Here is a 22,373-nt window from a genome sequence, read left to right on the forward strand (position 1 = left end):
TGCCTTTGGCTCAGGTCATGATCTCAGAGTCCTGGGATCGAGTCCCGCATCGGGCTCTCTGCTCAGCAGGGAGCCTGCTTCCTCCTCTCTCTCTCTCTGCCTGCCTCTCTGCCTACTTGTGATCTCTCTGTCAAATAAATAAATAAAATCTTTAAAAAAAAAAAAAAGAACTATAGACATTCTGACTACATTTATACAGAGGTCCACAGAAGGCTATTTCACAAGCCAAAAACACCCCCCAAGTAGGATGTTTGGATGAACTGATATTTCTAGCTGGAAGTATGCAAACTCCAGTAACAGCTGAGACACAATCAAGAGTGAACAATGTAGTAGTAGAAAGATTAGACACCTGTTTGACTGTGAGAGTGTTCAAAGGCTTCTTTCTAATAGATTTGTGGTACTACATGAATGGGGGAAATGAGCTGCATTAGATGACATGACTACCCAATTGGAATATTCTGCACCAAAGCAAGTAAACTGTGCAAACATTTGTGGAGGCAACAGATGATACTCATTCTGAGTAAAGCTTTCCATCTTGTAGCTTTGCACTAGTGGAACACTTTTATGAGTTATAATTAACTACTAATGTTCTTCTTAATTTTTTACTCACGCTATGTGGTCTTACACTCATCCTTTCTTTTTTTTCCTGGATATTCTGCTTTAGATATAAAACTATACTTTTCTTCTCCTGGGCAAAAAAATAAAAATAAAAATAAAAATAAACCTGGTAGTAAGAAGGAGTGTGGATTTTATTAAGAAGACATGTAGCCTTTGAAAAGTAATTTTCTTACCAGTTTTGTTCCTAATATTTTTCTGACACTTGTAGAAATTAGATGATTCATATTTATGATTGTCAGCCAATAGTTAAAAATTCTTCTCTATTTGTTTAGGCAAGCAAAGTGGTTATCCAGTAAGTGGCAGCAAACAGCTTATAGATTCATCTCTTTTGATTTCCTAACACTCAGATTCTCATGAATGAAGCAGAATCATCGATTGAGCAAATGGAAATAAACTTGAAAGGAGAGGATGCACATTTATGACTCTCCTAAGAAGCAAATATGAATCTGTCACTGCTTCTTGTCCAAGAAGTTTTTCAGGGCAATAGAGTGTACTGATGCATGAGTACTCAAAAGACACCATAAGGCATTTCCTGCATGACTTAATTCTTTTTCAGACATAAAGAACAGATTCTGATGATTTACTGCAATCTGTTTAAATTTATAACACTGCATTGCCAACATTTAGGAACTGCAGACTCCTTGTTTAAAGGAGTATCCAGGTGTGGCTGGACAGAGTGTGTGAAAGGAGGGGCAGATACAGGTATTATGAGAACAGAGAAGTTGCCCTTAACTATACCCACAATGTCAGGGAAGGATGCCAAGAAGAGAGAGAATTAGAACTGAAAGGTGCCTGTTGCTCCCTAGCAGAACAAAGGGAGGTGAGGGCATGTCTGACAGAGAGAAGGAATGTCAAATGCCCATGAGAATGGGACCAGCACATGCTGGAGCTGTAGCTCATAGTCAGAATTTGAATGTAGGGGTGGATAGTGTGGAAGGTGATGGAAAAAGACAGATAGGGGTCAAATCATTAGGGGCTTTGTTTTAGGGAAGTTGGACATGATGCTCTAAACTAGGATGGGGTTCCAGAGAGTAATTTTAAGGAGAGAAACAGATGTGAACAGAAATGTGTGCCTGGGAGTATAATAAGGAGGATAGATTGCAGGGTAGGCCAGACTGGATAGAAGAAGACCAAATGGGAGGTTAGCACCGTCATCCCGGCAGGATATAATGATGGTATAAGGAGATGGGGCAATGGCGGGCTGGTATCCCATGTTATTCACATAGCATTGGCAGATCTTGATCCCTGATTGTATGAAGACATAATAAGCAGGTGGTATCAAGGATGGCTTTAATCATGACCCCAGTGAGGAGATGACTGGAAGGAAGAACTGATTTTGGAGAAAAGATAGAGTTTGCATTTAAGGTGATAGTGAATTAAGATGTCTGTGGGACATCCAGGTGTGGATAGTCTGTAGTTCTAGGGGTATGTGGGTCTGGAGTTCAGAAGTCTGGGTGTGCATTTGGGAGCCAGTGATAGTACGGAATCAATAAGTGAAAGGGTCGGATGGATTAGAGTCAGAGTGAGAAGATGGAAGTCCTTTCCTGAGTATCTGTACTGTCTGATTTTCTTATTTTTCTATGGTGAGTGTGTAATATTACTGTATACAAATTTAAAGACATAATTTCCAATTCTTTTAACACTGGGTGGAAAACTTAGTGTTCCGAGAAGAAAGGAAAGGATATTGGGGCCATACCTAAGTTTATAGGCAAGAGAAGGAAAGGCAGACAAGCTTTAAAAAAGTGTTTACAATTAGTAGTCTTTTTTATTCCCGCCAACTGGTTGAAGATAGCTGCTGATCTGATTCAAGGAGGGATGAGATTGGGGAGAGCAGCGGAAATGCAGAATTGATGGAGGGATTGAGGAGAGCAGTGGAAATGCAGAATGACCTATGCAAAAGGGGAAATGGCGAGGAAGTTGCCTAAAGATCAGTTTGAAATAATTGAATGAGACCTGTATTCTTCTTGTTATTTTTTTTTCCTTCTTGTTACTTTTAATGGCGCTACAAGTGTATGATGTAATTCTTAAGCAGACAGTGAGACAAAGTGTTTGAAATCTGGGCCGCACATGGTTTTTCTGGAACGGATTGGGATGATAGCATTATTTACCAAAATCCCATACAGCGCGTCCCACAGGCTTTAGCTATTGGGCCCTGAAATAGGATTGCGGTGTTCCCTGAGCTATATGTAGGTAGACAATACTTACATAAACTCTGCTTTTGCCAGGAGGCCCTGGGAGCTTCTAGAGACTCACAGGTTTGCAGATATAATGACATTAGACCCCCCAGAAACTTGGAAGGACACCTACATTTTCAAAATTAATTTTTGGGTCACAGCTAGAGATAATGGGCGTGGCCCAAACTGTCGCTATGGCGGGAATTCCCTATGTCTGTTTTGAGGACATCATCCAACCCATCCAACCCTGCTCCCTCAATAATTAATCATATTCCTGGGAGAGACTGAAAACTCCAGTGAATGTGTACGGCTACTTCCAGCCTAGAGAGGTCGGTTTACTTAGTGACAGGATTTATTGGATTCGAAAATGTTTTCCTTTTTGTGATTTTTCTGACCCAGAAATATGCTTTTTATTTCAGTAGCTCTCAAAAACAGCTGAATAAATGACAGTTTCCAAACAATCACCGTTAACTGTAAATCCAAATGTTATGTTTCCTCAGTTATGCTAAGATTCTTCAGTTTGTTTTTCTTCTCTCACCAATGAAGTATAATCCACCACCAGAACGATGATTAAAGGCATTCTACCAGAAATATTTACTCCATTCTGCGGCAAACACTTGTCATCTCCAACTTAAGTTGAACAGCCCTTGCTTAAGTGTCATTGTGCCGCTTCATGAAATAGAGGCATCTGGAATTTATTCTCTTATTCTCGTTCTAATTATAGCTTAATTTATCAACCGCACATTTTTATAATAGTTATTCTTAGTAGCCTTTGCCATTACAAACCATACTAGAAGTATTCATTTCAAAATCAGAGCGGTAAATATCACACTACTTTTTGTAGTTTTTGTAGTTTTTTTGTAGTTTTCCTCTGTATACTCAAACTGTATAATTTCTAAACTTCTGTTTTCTTTTTTTTTTTTTTTTTTATTTGTCAGAGAAAGAGAGCATGCACCAGCAGGCCTAGTGGCAGGCAGAGGCAGAGAGAGAAGCAGGCTCCCCACTGAGCAAGGAGCCCGATGTGGGACTCGATCCCAGGACCCTAGGATCATGACCTGAGCCGAAGGCAGCGGCTTAACCCACTGAGCCACTCAGGTGTCCCTAAACTTCTGTTTTCCAAACTTTTCTCCCTACTCCAACATCCCCCCATCTCAATTTAAAAAAAAAAAAAATCTCACCTTCTCAGTGGCAGTGTTTCTGCTACATGGCGGACCTGATCACGACCTTTAGAACTGGAAGTGCCCTTAGAGATTATTGTTTCAATGGTTATCAACTTTGCAACATATGACAGTCTCCTTGGGGTGCCAGTTTTAAGAGCAGACTTGGGGACTTCAGTCTCAGAAATTCTAATTGAGCAGCTCTAGCGATAGAGTACAGGAATGTACAATTTTTTAAAAAGTACCCCAAATAGTTTTGAGCCCATAGACCACACATTTAAAAACATTCAACTATTCTAAACTCTTCTTTTCTTCTTTTTTAAATTATTTATGTATTAGAGTGTGTGTGTGTGTGTGTGTGTGTGTGCGCACAAGCATGAGAAGAGGGGTAGTACAGAGGGAGAGAGAGAAGCAGATTCCCCAAAGAGCAGGGAACCTGACAAGGGGCTTGATCCCAGGACCTCACAGTCATGACCTGAGCCAAAGGCAGGTGCTTAACTGACTGAGCCACCCAGACACCTCTACTCTAAATTCTTCTATATGTAAGGACACTGAGTGTAGAAGGTATGGCTTGCCCACGATCTTTGGTGATCTAATTAATGTAATTGTCATCACAGAGTTTCTACAGCTCTTGTAGACATCCTTCTACTTACATTCTAAAAGAACAGGAATCAGAACATGGTTGCCTTCTTATGAAAAGCTTCTATTCTTGCCTTAAGGGGTGAGGGTGGGGTTGGAAATTTTTGAAAGAATGCTATTGCTCTACAAAGTGATCAAATGTTGGCATCGTCAAAAAGCAACAACCATATGGGGCACTTGGGTGGCTCAGTAGGTTAAGCATCTGCCTTTGGTTCAGGTCATGATCTCAGGGTCCTGGGATCCAGCCTCACATCAGGCTCCCTGCTCAGTGCTGAGTCTCTCCCTCCATTTGCCCCTCTCTCTCAAATAAATAAATGAGATTTTTTTCTTTTTAAAGCAACAGCCATAAAAGTGTAATGTCGAATGTTTTCATGTGGCCCTTTAACAATAGTTGTGGACAGAGTGTAGACACCGCATGAATGAATGAATACATGGTGAATTCATGAATGGGTGAGCCAACAAGTCCTGCCCAAAAACAGGATGGAAAAGGTTCAGTAGAGTGATGACTGTCTCAGGGTACCTGAAAAGTCCCCATTTTGGCCACTACTAGTCAAAACCTCTGTCAGGTGGCAGGAGGAGGCTTCACCTCTAGAAAAGGAAAAGCTTCCATGATGAGTACAATTCTATTCTTTTAGTTGTTTCCGTTTTATTCTTTGTAGATAGTTGAAAAGTACGTGTGGATTTCAGTAGTCTAGGTTTAGTACTGTGTTATAATTTACAAGGTTTCATTTAGGTTATGTTCTATGTTTAGAAAAGAGTTTCTCTTCCTTTTTTGTGCTTACCTTTTTGGGAGATGGAGAAGGTATCCGTGTGGGAGGTTTTCACTCTTCAGCTAGTTGACTTTCGCTGATGAAGAGGTTACTTCAGTTTGTTTGGCTTTTTGATCTATCATGTTACTCATCTGTAGTTTTGCTTCTAGTCAAAATGGAAAGCAATTGTACTTTGTCTTCCTTTAATGCTGGGAGATGACAGGAAGCTGGGTTTTATTTGTTTTTCTCTTTGAAGTGATACAGCTGAGTGAGCAGACGTAAGTGTTTCATTTTAACCAGAAATTTTGCTTAGCCTCTTAGAAATAACTGCTTCATTGAGAACTGGTGGCCTGCTGGGCTTGGCTTCTGAAAAATTATCAGAGGAGAGGATGGAAAAGTAATGGGCAGCTCAAGAAAATTCTGGAGGAAGCACACCAGTGACCAGAAATCCAGTTTGATGACTTATTTATAAAACAAAGCAGACCTAACCAGGCCATGCTCTGTGAGCCATATGTGCCCAAGGCCTCCTCCCTCTCATCTTTAATCCTAATTTACATTCTCTACAAACATAAATGAGAGAGACGATACCAACAAAAATAAAATAACTCCTCAGAGACTTTGTGGAGACTGCTCCAGGCAATGCCATAACCATTAAAAGCCACAGCATCTAGGCGGAACAAGGACAGAGTGGAGCGGAGGAGAGGGAGCTGCTACGAAATGGAGAGTACAGGCCACAACTTACCACAGGTCGGCATTTTTATGTAAAATCTTCATGTTTTTGGCTCTTCCCGCCACCCCCCACCCCCACACCCCCCCGCCAACGCTCCTGGACAGCAAGTAAAGCTACATTTCTAAAGCCAAAGCCTTCGCCTTCTGGAGTCCAGAGTCTCCTCCATTTTGTAATTAATTGAAATTCTGGGTCTCTTCCATATCAGCCTATAGAATACACTTACGAAAATACTACTGATACGGGAATTATACTTTTTCATTTTCTAGAAACCAAAATAAGATATAGAAGGGATCTCTTGGGGGTAGAGTAGTGGAGGGAGGGTAAGCAAAGTCCTCACGTGTGTATTATCCTAAGCTTAATAGCCAAGGGACTCAAACATTTCCACTGATGATATAAAAAAGGCTATTAAGGGGAGTCTGGGTGGCTCAGTTGGTTAAGCGTCTGTCTTCGGCTCAGGTCATGATCCCGGGGTCCTAGGATCGAGCCCTGCATCGGGCTCTCTGCTTGGCAGGAAGCCTGCTTCTTCCTCTGACCGTCCCCACCTCAGCTCTCTCTCTCTCTCTCTGAAATAAATCAATAGAATGTTTTTATTAAAATGGCTATTAGAAAAGATACCTTCTTTCTACATATAAAGCACCTTAGTAAACTTTCTGAAATGCAGTCTTTAAGGCACTGCCCTACTTGTTGCCTGTCCATAGTTGCCCATCTATAGCTCCCTGTTGCTTTACAGAGCTGAGTCTGACCTCCTCAGCACAGTGTTCAAGGCTCTTTATGTATAAGTATCTTCCCAGTCTCATCTTTGTTATTCTTATTTATCTGCACTTATCTAGCTGAGCCAACACTTATGCATAATGATAACTTAAGTGTACAAAGAGTTCTGAAAAACATACATGCCTGAGTAACCAGACTTCCTGTCAAAACGTAGAATATTCCATCACACCACAAGTTTCTCTTGTGTAACCTTCTGGTTGGTGTCCACTCCACATTCTCTGGTTTCCATCTCCATAGATTAGTTTTACCTCTTCTTCCACTTCCTTTCAGTGGAATCATACACTGTGTACTAACTTGTACCTCACTTCCATTTTCTTCTGGGTATCAATAGTTCATCTTTTTTTTTTTTTAAGATTTTATTTATTTGACAGAGAGAGATCACAAGTAGGCAGAGAGGCAGGCAGAGAGAGAGAGAGAGAGGAGGAAGCAGGCTCCCTGCTAAGCAGAGAGCCCGATGTGGGACTCCATCCCAGGACCCTGAGATCATGACCTGAGCCGAAGGCAGCGGCTTAACCCACTGAGCCACCCAGGCGTCCCAGTTCATCTTTTTTTAAGTTACTCAGAAGTAACTATCATGTTGTATAAATGTGTCACAATGTGTTTATCCTTTCTTCTTTAGATGGGCATTGGAGTTGTTACCATGTTTTGGCTCTCATGGACACAGCTACTAGGGACATTCTTACACAAATCTTTTAGAGACATTTGTTTTTACTTTCCTTGGATAAACAAACACCTAGGAGTAGAATTCCTGGGTTTCTTTTATAAGGAATTACCGAATAGTTTTTCAAAATGTTAGTACTATTTTAATGCTTATCCACAACGTGTGAGAGTTCTAGTTAGTCTATATCTTCACCCATACTTGGTGGTATCAGTTTTTAAAATTTTATTTACCCTAAAGGATTCAATGAAGCCTGTTCATGGTTTTATTTTGCCTTTCTCTGGTGACTAATAATGTCGAGTATCTTCATTTGCTTAATGGTTTGTAATCTTCTGTGAAATGGCTGTTCAAGTCTTGAGTGTTAATAGGATTGATTGTCTTATTGTTGATTTGTAATTCTTTATGTTCTGGATACAAGACTTTTGTTAGTCTTTAGCTGGTTGCCTTTTCATTTACTAATGGCATTTTATGATAAGCAAAATTTTAAAATTTAAATTTTGTGTAAAAATCCATTTACTTTTATGTTTAGTGCTTTCTTACTACTTTTTTCTTTAAAAATCTGCCTACTGAAGTTTCTAAAAATATTCTCCTATATTTTCTTCTGGAAACTCTATAGTTTCAACATTTAGGTCTAAGATTCATCTTGAATTTCAGTATATAGCGTGACATAGGGACCATCGCCCATTTTTTTTTTTTTACATATTTATTCAGTTAGCCCCAGCATCATTTGTTGAGAAGATAGTATTTCCCATTGAAAAAATGCAGTTATAAAAATGTTTTGACCATGTAAGTTTGAGTCTATTTCTGGGTTCTGTTCTGTTTTGCTGATCTGTCGAACTATCCTTGTCTATGCCAATACCACACTGTCTTGATTACTGCCGTATATTGTATTCTTATATTGAAGTCTTGAAATACAATTGTGTGAGTCTTCCAACACTGTTCTTTCAAGATTATTTTAGCTTTTTAGATCTTTTGCATATCCATTTAAACTGTAAAACAAACCTGTCAATTTTACAATAAAATCTTTTGGGATTCTGATTGGGAATGCATAGATTCTATAGAGCCGTTTGGGGAGAATTGACATTTTTAACCATATTGAGTCATTTAATTCAATAATAAAATGTATCTTTGTATTTCGTTCTTTAACTTCTTTCAGCAGTGTTTTATGGTTTTCATTGGATGAGTCTTATATATACTTTGTTAATTTTATCCTTAAGTATTTAATATACTTTGATGCTATTACATAAGTTAATGCTACTATAAATTATATTTTAAATATCCAGTTAACCACATAGTGGTTAAATATCCAGTTAACCACATAGTGCATAGAAACACACAATTGATTTTTGCATATTGACCATGTATCCTATTAATTTATTTATTAGTTTTAGTAGCTTTTGGTAAACTCGTTAGGTTTTTCTATGTGCATGATTATGTTATATATGAATAAAAACAGTTTTTTTTTTCTTTCGTTTCTATCTATATGTCTGTTATTTCTTTTACTTATATTATTTTACTGACTAGGCTCTCTCATGGAACGTTGAATAAAAGCAGTAAGACTGAACATCCTTCTTTGCTTTGCTCTCCATCTTAAGGGGAAAGAATTCAGGGTTTCAGTAATAAGTATAATAGTAACAAAAGATACCCTTGATCTACCTCAGGAAATTCCTTTCTATTAGTTTGCTAGGAATTTTTATCGTGAATTGATGTTTGATTTTATAAAACACTTTTCTGCACTTACTGAGATATGCACGTAGTTTTTCTCTTTTATTCTGCTAACATAGATTACGTTGATTTTTAAAATGCATATTCCTGTAGCAAACCCAACTAAGTTGGTCATCATGTCTTATCTTTTCAGTGTATTTCTAGATGTGATTTGTGTGTTTTTTCTTAAGAATTGTTGCACCTGGATTCCTGGGGAATATTTGCTTGTGATTTTCTTTTCTTGTAAAGTCTTTGGCTTTATAGGTTAATACTGGCCTCAGAAATGGAGTTGGGAAGTGATCCCTCATTCTCTATGTTCTGAGTTTGTGTGGTTTGGGATTGGTTTTTTCCCAAATACTTGATAAAATTAACCAGAAATCACTGGGACCTGGAGTGGTTTTTTTTTTGAGGAAGGGGGGTTTCTTTATAAAAATTTTATTGAAATTCCTGTGGGAAGGTTTTTAATAATATATTAAATATCCTTGATATAGAATTATGCTGCTTTTCAAAATTCCTCCTTGTATCAGTTTTTATAAATTTGTTTTTTAATAAATTTGTCCCTTTCATATAGATTGTTAATTTGTTGGAACTACAGTAATATTCCCTCTCTTGTATCTGACATTACCAATTTTTATTTTCTTTCTTGGTCAAATTTTCTAGGTATTTATCAATTTTATTAACTTTTTCAAAGAATCAGTTTTGGCTTTTGTAATATTTTTGTTTACCATTTTTAAAATTTCTGCTTTAATATTGATTATTTCCTTTTTTCTATCATAAATTGAATTTCCTTTGGTTTTCCTTATTTCTTAAGGTAGAAACTCAGATCACCAATTTAAAATTTTTATTATCATCTAATATAAGCATTTGAAGCTACAGATTTTGTTCTGAACACTGTTTTAACTGTGTAATACATTTTGTTAGTTTGTGTCTTCATCATTCAGTTTTTAACATTCTCTGTGATTCCTTTTCTGACCCAGGTGTTATTCAGAAGTGTGCTGTTTAATTTCCACATATTTGGGATTCTCTTGGACTTCTTATCGTTACTGATTTCTAATTAGTTTTTTTGGGGGGGGGTCATAAGATACTATGTAAGATTTCAGTCTTTTGAAATTAACTGAAACTTGTTTTATGGCCAAGCATATGGTCTGTTCTGGTGCATGCTCCGTGTGTATGTATTCTCCAGACAAAGCATGTGTTCGATGCTTGTTGGAGACAGTGATCTACAAATGTCAATCAGGCTAAGGTGGTTATGGTGTTGTTAAGCTTCTTGATATCCTTACTAATATTTTTGTTTATTGTTTTGTCAGTTACTAAGAGCATGATGCTGAATTTCCAACTGTCGTTATTTGTCTGTTTCTTCTTTTAGTTTATATATACTGAAGGTTTACCATTAGGTAATCCATACCTATGGTTGTTACGTGTTCTTAATAAATTGATCCTTTTATCATTTTGAAATATCCTTCCTCATTTCTAGTGTTACTCCTTTCTTATAGTCTCCTTTGTCTGGTATTAATATAGCCATACCAATTCTTATGTTCCCAGGTTAATGAAGTATTTTTTTTCTACCTTTACTTTCAACCTGTGTTTTTAGACATTTTTTAGTGCATTTTACTAAAATTTTACATTTAAATTTTACATTTTACATTTTAGTATATTTTAATACATTTTCCACAAACAGTAGATGGTTGAGTCTTGCTTTTTAACCCAGTCTATATATATCTTCCTGTTAATTGGAGTGTTTAGTCACTTACAAATCTATAATTATTGATAAGGGTGAATTTCGGTTTTCAATTTTGCTACTTGTCTTCTATCCGTCCCATCTGTTTTTTATTTCCCCGTTTCTCCTTTCCTGTCTTCTTTTGTGTTCATCAGATCATTTTTGATATTTCATTTTCCTTTCTCGATTGGCTTAGCTATCTCTGTGTTATTTTTAGTCGTTGGATTACAAGATGCATCCTTACCTTCTTAGAATCTGCTTTGAATTAATATAATGCCACTTCATGTAAAGTATAAGCTCCTTGAAACAGTATAGTATCTTTCCTACTCATCTTTGCACTAGTTTGAATCTATATCCATTATAAAGCCCACAGAATGGTATTATAATTTCTGCTTTAAATAATCATGTCTTTTAAGGAAATTAGGAGAAGAAAAAAATATATATTTTCACTTGCCCATATAATTAACTTAATTTTTTTGTTGTTCTCAATTTTTTTTTTTTTTTTTTTTTTTGAGATCCAAATTTTCTTCTGATAACCTTTTATTCAAGCTTGGAGAATTTCCTTTGGCATTTCTTGTAATGAAGTCTGAATTTGAGTAGTATTTATACATGGATGTGGGGACTTCTTTCCTCGGTAGCTCCCTCATCTCTGAGATAACCTCTACAGTTTCCAAATACTCCAGCACCTTTGAATTCTGTCAGCTGACATCTCAAGTCAAGTAGACTTGGGAAATATCCTAACAGAAATGCTGTATAAATTTGAGTCTCACACAGGATGTCCCATCTTTCAATGGTTCAATCCCTTTCAGGGTCTGCCCACTTTCAGTTGTTCTCCAGTGTCTTCTAATAGTTGGTTTTAATATTTTGCGGAGGGGCGCCTGTGTTGTTCATTCAGTTAAGCATCCGCCTTTGGCTCAGGTCATGACCTCTACCGTCCTGGGATGGAGCCCCACATTGGGCTCCCTGCCCAGCAGGGAGTCTGCTTCTCTCTCTCCTTCTTCCCTTCCCCCTCACTCATCTTCTCTCTCCCTGTGTCTCTCAAATAAAAAAAATAAATAATCTTTTAAAAAAATAATATTTTGTTGAGAGTTTATAAATGTTATCTATGGGAAGACTAGTTTAATACAAGCTACTTTGCCACTAGAGGAACTTGCCGTTCACTTACTACTCTATAATAGAGGTCAGCAAACTTTTTTTTTTTTTTTTTGGTTAAAAACAGGTTAATAAATATTTTAGGCTCTGTAACCCAAGAGACAAAAATTGAAGATATTATGTACATATGTATGGAAAGATAAAACAAATTTCCACACAATTTTTCAATGAAATTTTAAAACATAGTAATAATTGAGTACAATTTTGTCTGCTAATGAGAAGAATGGAATTTTGGGGGCTAATAACATTTTGTGTGAATGGGGTTCAATATTAACATTCCCCATTATTTTTTTTTAACTTTTTTTTTTTTAAAGATTTTATTTATTTATTTGTCAGAGAGAAAGCGAGCGAGATCGAGCACAGACAGAGTGGAAGGCAGAGTCAGAGGGAGAAGCAGGCTCCCTGCGGAGCAAGGAGCCCGATGTGGGACTCGATCCCAGGACGCTGGGATCATGACCTGAGCCGAAGGCAGCTGCTTAACCAACTGAGCCACCCAGGCGTCCCAACATTCCCCATTATTAAAGTTGATTATAATTTTTTCATCTGTTGATGCTAGTCTGTAATGAAATTTGATGGATTTTATCTTTGAAATATCTTTTTACAGAGATGGATACTGCCAAATACTGTTATTAATCTATTAGCACAAAACTTCAGTTGAGCAATACAGTGAATGCTTAGAAGGCATTTACAGAGTTCTATTAGATTCCTTTTTTAATATTTGCCTTTTAACATGCCATTACATTGCAAATTAATCACTTCTAATTGAAAGCTAGGTAGAAGCTCCTCAATTGCACAGTAAAATTGATTTTTGAAATATGAAAATTTCCTTTGGATCTTGCATTGAGATGCAAAGAATGATGCTGGTTTTAGAACTTGGAAGATATACTCTATGCAAATTTCTGTAGAAATGGAGATCTTCCTTCTTGTTTCATTTTTTATAACATGGGAAGTATATAAAGCAACTTGACATTATTCATGATTTAAACAACATTGTCTTCAAAATGATTCTTCCACAGTATAAGTTTCACATAAGATAACTGTTTTAACTAGTAGCTTTGGTTCAGTTTATTAAGAAACATTGTCAGATTTGAAACAAAAGCTATTCCAAAGCCATTTGGTATTCAATAATAGTAGCTGACGGTGGTTCTCATTCAGAAAAGAAGAAAAAAAAATCAGTCTTAGCCCTAAACTTTAAAAAATTACAATAAAACTTCACTGTTAAGCTGTTGACTGCTTTGTAATTAAGCAAGTCAAGATGTTTGGCCTCTTTTTCTGGCAAAAATTCATGAAACCGACAATTGTTAAGTCCTTGAAAGCAAATGAAGTTCACCGCTGACATTACTGCTTCAATAACACAAGATAGATTCACAGAATTTCTGCAGAACTGCTGCCGATGAACAATACAGTGAAGAACCTTACCATTTTACAAACTTCGTAAATTTTTCCAACTAAACCTTTTTATGCTGCACACATATTTTTACCACCCTCAGCTGTAACACATCATGGTAGATTCCACTTCAGGTTGTACTAAATTAGCATTTTCTCAACTTCTATCTTGCCTATCCTTTTCCTATGCATACTTTTCATAGAAGCTAACTCTTCAGTCACTTCAGACTTGGCCTGGCTCCTCGAATAACCAATCATGAAGGAGTATGAGTAACATCTGTCAACTCATCAAGAGCCAAGGGAAACAATTCAAAATCATTTGCCTTGTTTTTAAATTGATTATTGACCTCGCTCTCCAAGTCCTCAACTCCACAAGCAACTGCTCTCACAGAAATGTCATCTTAAACACTTTTTTTTTGTATGTACACATTTCTTCAAATGTTGGAATCAAGCACAATTTAATTAGCTGGTATTGGTAAATGGCTTCTGTTTGAATAACAAATCACTTGGAAAGTTACTTTGATTCCAGTCTCATTTTCATTTTTTATTTTGTGCAGAAATTTTGCTGTGATGAGATATTCTGTTTTAAATTAAAATTATCTATTCTTTTTCCTGTTACTTTCCTACAAATTGGAATGCTGAGAGGAGGGTTTAGCCTGATGACATCAATGTATATTGTATTCTTTCATTGTTTGGTCCCACGATAAATGCAATGCTTTGCCACATAGTAACAGAATAATCTGCACTCCATTTTGCTTTAAAACATAACATTTGAAACCTACTTTTCTCTTCTTGTTTTGACATGATAGATATGCACTGGTAATAAACCTAAATGCTTTGGTATAGTGGTGTGTGTGGTACTCAAAAAGCTACAGTTAAAATTACATCCCTGTGATTTATCGTACATGAAGAAGCAGTGAGAAGGCCATGTACATTCTCTATTTCAAGTACTCAGCTCTGCAGCTGAGGCACGAAAGCAGCCATATACAATATGCAAATAAACAAGTGTGTCTGGGGCGCCTGGGTGGCTCAGAGGGTTAAGCCTCTGTCTTTGGCTCAGGTCATGATCTCAGGGTCCTGGGATTGAGTCCCACATCGGGCTCTCTGCTCAGCGGGGAGCCTGCTTCCTCCTCTCTCTCTCTGCCTGCCTCTCTGCCTACTCGTGATCTCTCTCTGTCAAATAAATAAATAAAATCTTAAAAAAACAAAAAAGCAAAAAAACGAGTGTGTCTGTGTTCCAATAAGACTTGATTTGTGAACACGGAAATTTGAATCTCATATAGTCTTTGTGTGTCACAAACTATTCTTCCTTTGATTGTCTTTCAAACTCTTCCAAGTGTTGTAAAAATTGGTTTTAGTTCACAGGCCATTGGCAATATTTGGCCTGTGGGTCGTATTTTGACAACCCCTGCTCTATAGTAATCCTGAATCACTTACACTCTTCCTTATCCTTTTCCCCCATCTTTATGCTGCTGTGCCTTTGAGCATACTGAACCTTTCCCACTGGAATGCTCCTCCTCTTTATATCTTCCTGATGTCTTTTTCTAAGATGCTGCTAAGTTGTCACCTGCTAGATGTTATGTGGTTCAGTAGCTGTATTTTTGTGATTTTGCTATTGCAGAGCTAAGTCCAGAAAAAATATATAAAAGCCTGCAAATCTGTTACTTCACTCTTTCCTGAATCACATAAAAACGTGTTTTGTTTTGCTTTTAAATGATTAGCTAGAAATTGTCCTGAGAGGGATTGGAAGTTTTCAGGATCAGAGAGAAAGTGCAGCAGAACATCATTTACACCAAAAGATTGTGATGAGGATTAAATAAAATAGAGAATGAACATTCTAAGCATAAAGAAGGCTGGTAATAAAACTAGATTTCTTCTCTCTTTTCTCCTCTGAAAATGTTTGATTTTAAGAGCAAACTGGTAAAAACATGTGCACTACCACACACAAACTTCAGCTTCTGAGTACTAAATCTACATAGATTTTCTTACACCGGTATCATCTTTATCTACTAGTTAGATCTCTGTGTGATTCTGCTTCCATTTCTGTGAATAATGTATAATTTTCAAAGTTATTTAGCTTTATTGGAATGTTTTAAAAGCATGTAGAAAGAAAAGAGGATCACTTCCTTTAAGAACCCTCCTTATGTTATAAACCAATTTTGTCACAGATTGAGGGCAGGCTGTAAAATAGAGAGGTTTGCAAAGAACCAGAATTAAAGTTTTTGTTGTGTTGGAAGAAGCTAGTTCTTGGACTGTCAACAGATCTTACATCTCTCATGCTGTAGAATGGAGAACCAGGAAATTAGAAGGACCAAGATTATTATTATGCCAAGGGGCACTAAAAGGGATCTCATAATATCCGTGAGAGGAAGCAGAATAGTTTGACCAAAAGTTAAAAAAGAAAAGAAAAGTACCTCACATCCTCAAAAAAGGAACAAGACTGAGTTCTAGCTGAAGTAATAAAGTTAAATTAAATCACGTGGTGCTTCCCTCCTAAAGCCTTCCCTGATCTCACTTCACCCATCTCCCTGCCAGAATGTTATTGCCTCAGTGCCTCCATCATTACCATATATGTGGATTGGGCAAACTACTTTCAAAACACGAATACTCTCCTTCGCATTTCCTTTTTTATTTTTTGAATTTTTAAAAATTTTTTTAAGATTTTATGTGTTTGACAGAGATCACAAGTAGGCAGAGAGGCAGGCAGGGTGGGGGGTGGGAAGCAGGCTCCCCGCTAAGCAGAGAGCCTGATGCTGGCCCATCCCAGCACCCAAGATTATGACCGGAGCAGAAGGCAGAGGCTTTAACTCACTGAGCCACACAGGCGCCGCTGCATTTCTGCCTCCCAGTACTGCAGCAAGCCACAACTGGGTTGGAATCATAACTCCACCACTTACCTCTTTAATAACTGGAGCCATGTCTTACTTCTAACTCTCTTTGTGTACCCAGTAAGTAGTAGCATAGACTTAATATCTATGGAAGAGAGAACTAAGCTACATACATTGATGGGCAAGCCCTTTGTCTTCCACAGCAATTCTTACTATCACAGCTGCCACCACACACATCTAGGTTCCAAACAATGTGTATTGCCAAGTTCTAACTCAAGAAAGGACAATTCAAAGTTCAATTATGACAACTGACAATTCATGATAGATAAAGTGTGTTGTAACAGAAGGCACTGGCCTAGAGTGTGTGTGTGTGTGTGTGTGTGTGTGTGTGTGTGTGTGTGTGTGTGTTTTCATGTGTGTTCTCTGGTTTTATAAGCAAAGGAAGAAAGATCAAGAATAATAGGGAGGGATAGACTGGAATCATAGTAAAAGAAAGGTGACTACAAATATTGTTAAACATTGTGCTAAAAAAAAGTCTCCAGGGCACCTGGGTGGTTCAGATGGTTAACTGTATGACTCTTGATCTCAGTTCAGGTCTTGATCTCAAGATTGTGAGTTCAAGCCCTGTGCTGGGCTCCGGGCTGGGCATGGAGCCTACTTTAAAAATTAAAAAAAAAATTAAATCTCCAATGAGCCTCAATTTCTATAGATATAGTCACCCAAAATGGTATTTGGATGGGTAGGTGGCCATGGAAATTGTTTTCTCCCTTCTTACTTAGCTTGGAATTTCTTCTTCCTTCTTTTTCTGTTATCTGCAGCTAGCTGCACATGGTCAAAATTATTTGCATCTCCTAAATGCCTAGACAGGCAAATCTATGATGGCAAGACCAAAGTACCAAAGGAAAAGGGAGGTTGGTAGAATAACTTCTTGTAACACCCTATTTCCCCTTCTTCTACCTCTCTGAACTCTACTTTGGTGTCCTAGTCAGTCTTTAGCCTTTATGCTTAGGCTTCTCAAAGTGTGATTCTAACTGGACCACCTACATCAGGATCACCAGGGAAAGATTATCAAAAAGGTAGGTCTCTGAGCTATACCTATGGAATCAGAATCTCCAAAGTTGGGGTCCAGGGGACTGTGAAAGTTTTTAGAGTGTCTGGTTGTTTGTATGGTTTCTTAATTATTTTATTTTTTGAGGAAGTAGTATATTGATGTAATTCAAAACTCAAAAAAATGTGCAAAGGTATATGATGAAAACTCTTTCTTCCAGTTCTGTTTCCTCCCTTCCAGTTTTCCAGTTTCTTCATTATAGACAACTACAGATTCATTTATCTCATTTATTAACATCTCTTGGAAATCTTTTCATATTAGTACAAAGGAGTCTTTACATGCTTTTTTACAACTGCCTATTTTTCCACTGAATGGACGTATCATGATACATATGGTTTTTACTGTATTTATTTGTACCAGAATTTGTCATGTATTTTTTTGTTTGTGTTGTTTATATGTCAGTCAGACTTTAAATATTCTTTTATGAGGTCAAAATGATGCATCTTTTTTTGTATGTTTTCTAGAGTTTGAGTTATATTTAGCAAGACGTTAGGTATTTTCTTTGGCACTTTCACATATTATGTTTTTTTAAAGTGTTTTGCTGTATAATTCCAGCTGGAAAATTCAATAGGCTAAAATAACTACCGTCCCATCAAGTGTTTTAAATGTTCAGAGCATGGCTAAGTCAACTTAAGGCTATATAGCAATAAAAGTTCACCGATATTTGTCATTTTATGGTTCCCTCTTTTTTTTTTTTTTTACATTTAAATCTTTTCTTCTGTGTTTTAATAACCCCTCCAGATGATTCTTGTATACATCAAAGTTTGAAAACCACTTCTTCACCAGATCTCTTATCTATCACCTCATCTCACCTCAGAAAGTTTCGTCAAGCCTCAAAGATACACTTTTATCACCACTGCGGTCTCTGTATTTTCCTATAAGAAAACTTGGTACAGCATTAGGGAAAGCCCATTTCTTAGGGTCTTACTGGCAGTGTCACTTAGACAGGGGCTTTGCCTGTCTCAGGAACTGAACTGAGGTAACTGAATGTGTTCAAAACATCTTCACTACTCATGCTGTTGGTGGGTATTTTGACCTCTAAGAATTTCATTTCCTCATCTGTAAGACAGGAGACAGCATTGCCTATCTCAAGATTTTAGTACAGGTTAGACAATACTGTGATCTAACGTGCACAGTAGACTGCCCGACACACAGAGTGAGCAGTCAGAAAATGGCAGCTGGTTTGAACAAGGTAGGCCAGAAGTTGTGAGGCTGTCTTCTGTCCCACACTGTACCAAGGGAGGAGATAAACACAGTTGGAAATAACAGGTGGTAAGAGTGGAAAGGAAACAGGCTGGCCAATCCCTAGGGCTCAGAGAAGAAAGGAAAGAGGGCTTTTGAGAGCTGGCGAAAGACCCGGAATGTCCTTAGAGTTTTATGTTGGCAAGAGGCCTCAGCCTCCCACAGCTGCTCACCTACCAACTCTGGAATTTTAGATTTCAGGCACAAGATGATTTATATGGTTGCTTGAGAGCAGCGAATAAATGAAGGAGAAAAGTGTCCATAAAAAGACGAATTTAGTAAAACTTCTGGGTTTTCTTTCTTTGCTGGTAGTACCCTGCCAAGACCTCCATCCAGACCTGGCTCACAGCTACTCTGCTTTGCAACCCACAGCTCACTGGGGAGGTCACAGGCTGGTTGTTATGCCATAGCCACACTGCTTATCAAGCTTTGCCCCTGTCTTCTTCAGTGTGAATGCTCAGGCTCCTCACTATGCAATGAAAATAAACAGCTATGTAAATGGTCTCCTGCCTGCTTGATCTAAACCAGTAAGGAAAACCCGCTTTACAAGCTTTCAGTGAAACTTCTAGTAGAATAAGCAACTGATAATTCTACACCAAATGTCTGGCTTTTAGCCAGGACTAACAACTGTTCCCTTTTTGCAAGCCATATTCTGGTGACCATGGAGAGTCAAAATAGACATTTTGATTCTAGAACACTTTTTAAAAGAAGGTGAAATCTCAGTGCCATTCTGCAAGCTAACTATAGGCTTAGGATGAAGAAAAAGTTAGCTTAAAAACTTTAAGTTGGTTGACTGTCAATCATTTCCCAAAATATTACTGGTTTTCTAATTGGTGGTACTCATTGCTATTAGAGTAGGGTTGCCAGATTTAGCAAATAGAAATAAAGGGTGCCCAGTTAAATTTGAATTTCAGATAAACAAGGAATAATTTTTTAGCAGAAGTATGTCCCATGTAATATAAATTATTTATAATAATTAGTACATGAGATGTACTTCTACTAAAAAATTATTTATTGTTTATCTGAAATTCAAATTTTACTAGGTGTTGTGCATTTTATCTGGCAACTTTAACTTAGATGCATTTTCACTATGATGCCAAGAAACATGAGAAGGGCAGGGTAACATTTTAAAATTCTGATGAGATAGTTGAACTTTTTTGCTAGGTCAGAAGATAATATGACCTTTTCTTTTTGCCATTCATCCTGTATTAAAATTAATTTTATATTTTCCACCAACCTCTAGAGTTAGGATTTTTATTATTCTTTTAAACTATGTGAGGGAAAGAATTAATATAAAGCATTGAGTACTTGCTAGATGCCAAGCATTTTTCTAGGCACTTTAGATATTATGTTACTTAAAATGATTTTCCTGTATAATTTTAGTTTGAGAGTACTCAGCGGAATAAAATTATTATCATCTGGATGGATCTTTGTAATATATAGAGTGGCTGAGTCCATTTAAGTCAATAAAAATTTATTAAACCCAAGATGAGTCAGATACTATGCTACACAATAGCCCTAAGAAGGATAATATTTATTCATTTATCTTTAGGGAAAGAAATAGTCTTCCTCTAAAGCACTAATGCCATTATTAGCAGCAGAACATATTAATTCAAACTTGAGCAGAAAATATAAATGAGCTTTTAACAAATTTGCTAATTATTCTTGCTTGTAGATATAATTATTTATTCAACTAACATTTATTGAGTGGACATAAGTGCCAGGCAAAGAGGCTGAGGCTATAGTCCCTGAATTCATATTGCTTACGGATTGGTTGGGGAGACAGACAATATGACCTTGCTTGCAAAGAACCTCGTAGAGTGTGAACATGGTTATGCATTCCGGAAAGGCTCCCCACAAACAGTCAGTCAGCTGTGTGATAGCACCTCAAAGACTCTGTACACTCAGCACATGAACTCAGATGATCCACTTGGCACAGTATGGAAATCCTAAAGAATTACAATGGGAAGCAAGTAAATAGACTTCTCTAAGAATTAAGTATAAATATAATTTATAGGAATTACCTTAGTGACTAATGTCACACTATGTAACACTGGTACACATTTAATTAATGGGGTTGACAATAACCCATTGGTAGGTGAGGTCTACTGAGTATAACTTCAATTCTGTTTTTCGAATAGTCTATCATAGATAGGCAGAATATTCCACAGTGATAGGTAGAATCAATTGGTTTTTCTCCATGAAGGACTCTCATGGGCATTCTTGTGATAACGTACTAGTTTGCTATGAAATGCTTGACAACAAAGACAAACAGTACACATTTGCTAAAGATGCAAATCTCATATATTCATGTGAATACCCACATATATTCATGGATAATCACAAAGCTTTTGAAAGAGAGCTTTTGAAAGAACTACGTCACTTGGTGTGCTTGGGTGTCTCAGTGGTTTAACGCCTTTGCCTTTGGCTCAGGTCATGGTCCCAGGGTCCTGGGATCGAGCCCTGCATCAGGCTCTCTGCTCAGCGGGGAGCCTGCTTCTTCCTCTCTCTCTCTCTGCCTGCCTCTCTGCCAACTTGTAATCTCTGTCTGTCAAATAAATATATAAAATATTAAAAAAAAAATAGGGGGTGCCTGGGTGGCTCAGTGGGTTAAGCCTCTGCCTTCAGCTCAGGTCATGGTCCCAGGGTCCTGGGATCGAGCCCCACATCGGGCTCTCTGCTGAGCAGGGAGCCTGCTTCCCCCTCTCTCTCTCTGCCTACCTCTCCGCCTACTTGTGATCTCTGTCTGTTAAATAAAATTTTTTTAAAAATTTAAAAAAAAATAGAACTACCTCACAACTGTCAGTGCTCGGGAAGATGCTGTGTGTCTTAAACTCAAGAGTTGACCTGGTAGCATGGGTTGGCATTCATGTTCTTGACGTCATTATGTCCTATGGGTTTGAGATACTGAGTTAGATAGGCTGCAACCGGGAATGCAGGGGAGGGTAAAGCACTAAGACAATCCTCCAGTTTCCTTTAAATTAAAAAGAAACTAAATAACTTCAGATGATTGGATTGAGTGTTTGGAGACATCAGTTTTTTTAGACTCTATAACTACGTAAGTTCTCCTTTTGATACACTTACTCTTCAAACACACAGTATAAGCCTGTGAATGTCTCATTGAGGATATTCAAATTTTCATCAGTCTGGATGTTCCAATGGCTAACGCCTCCAGTGAGTTCTCTCATGATACTCAGAGCCGGTATCTTCAGTTCCCTTTCATTTCCACCGAGGTGTGGGTGACCAGGAACAAATTCCATACTGTGTTTGGGTTACCCAGGACCACCTCCAGTGTATTTAGAGAAAGAAAGCCTAGTTAAGTGAACTGTCTTAAGGACAAGCAGTCATCAAAGGGCAGTACGCAGAACAAGATATTAGTGTGTAGGAGAAGAATTTCTACTAGTTCTGCTTTGATGATAAGCAAGTGAGAGATGAGTTACAAACACGGGGCCATTCCTTTTTCTCCATCGGGTGCCCTTCCATCTTACCTGGATATCTGCAGTGAATCCTGCCCCGATTTGCTGTAGCTCAGTTTCAAGTTAGAATAAGCCTATTTATTTCCTCAATCTGATTGTATTTGAGGCTCTCATTCATTATAATACCTGTCAACTTTTTGGAAATCATCAACTTAGGACTAATTAAAAGCCAAATAATTACCAGACATCCTGCCACAGTGGAATTTGCTTTTTTCAGTCATCTATACAGAAGCTCAGATTAATTTTTTACAAAATAATTAATCT

General features: G+C 37.6%; 1 long non-coding RNA gene across 1 annotated transcript in view; it reads right to left on the reverse strand.

The window, feature by feature from the left end:
- Positions 1 to 7,220, reverse strand: part of LOC309859056 — a 69,880-nt gene extending 62,660 nt beyond the window's left edge. The window contains exon 1 of the long non-coding RNA XR_014308513.1: positions 5,371 to 7,220. This is a non-coding gene — a long non-coding RNA (uncharacterized lncRNA). The remainder of the gene's footprint in view (positions 1 to 5,370) is intronic.
- Between the last annotated feature and the right edge of the window lie 15,153 nt (positions 7,221 to 22,373).

This window comes from Mustela nivalis, assembly GCF_964662115.1.
Source record: "Mustela nivalis genome assembly, chromosome: 2".
NCBI classification, from domain to species: domain Eukaryota; kingdom Metazoa; phylum Chordata; class Mammalia; order Carnivora; family Mustelidae; genus Mustela; species Mustela nivalis.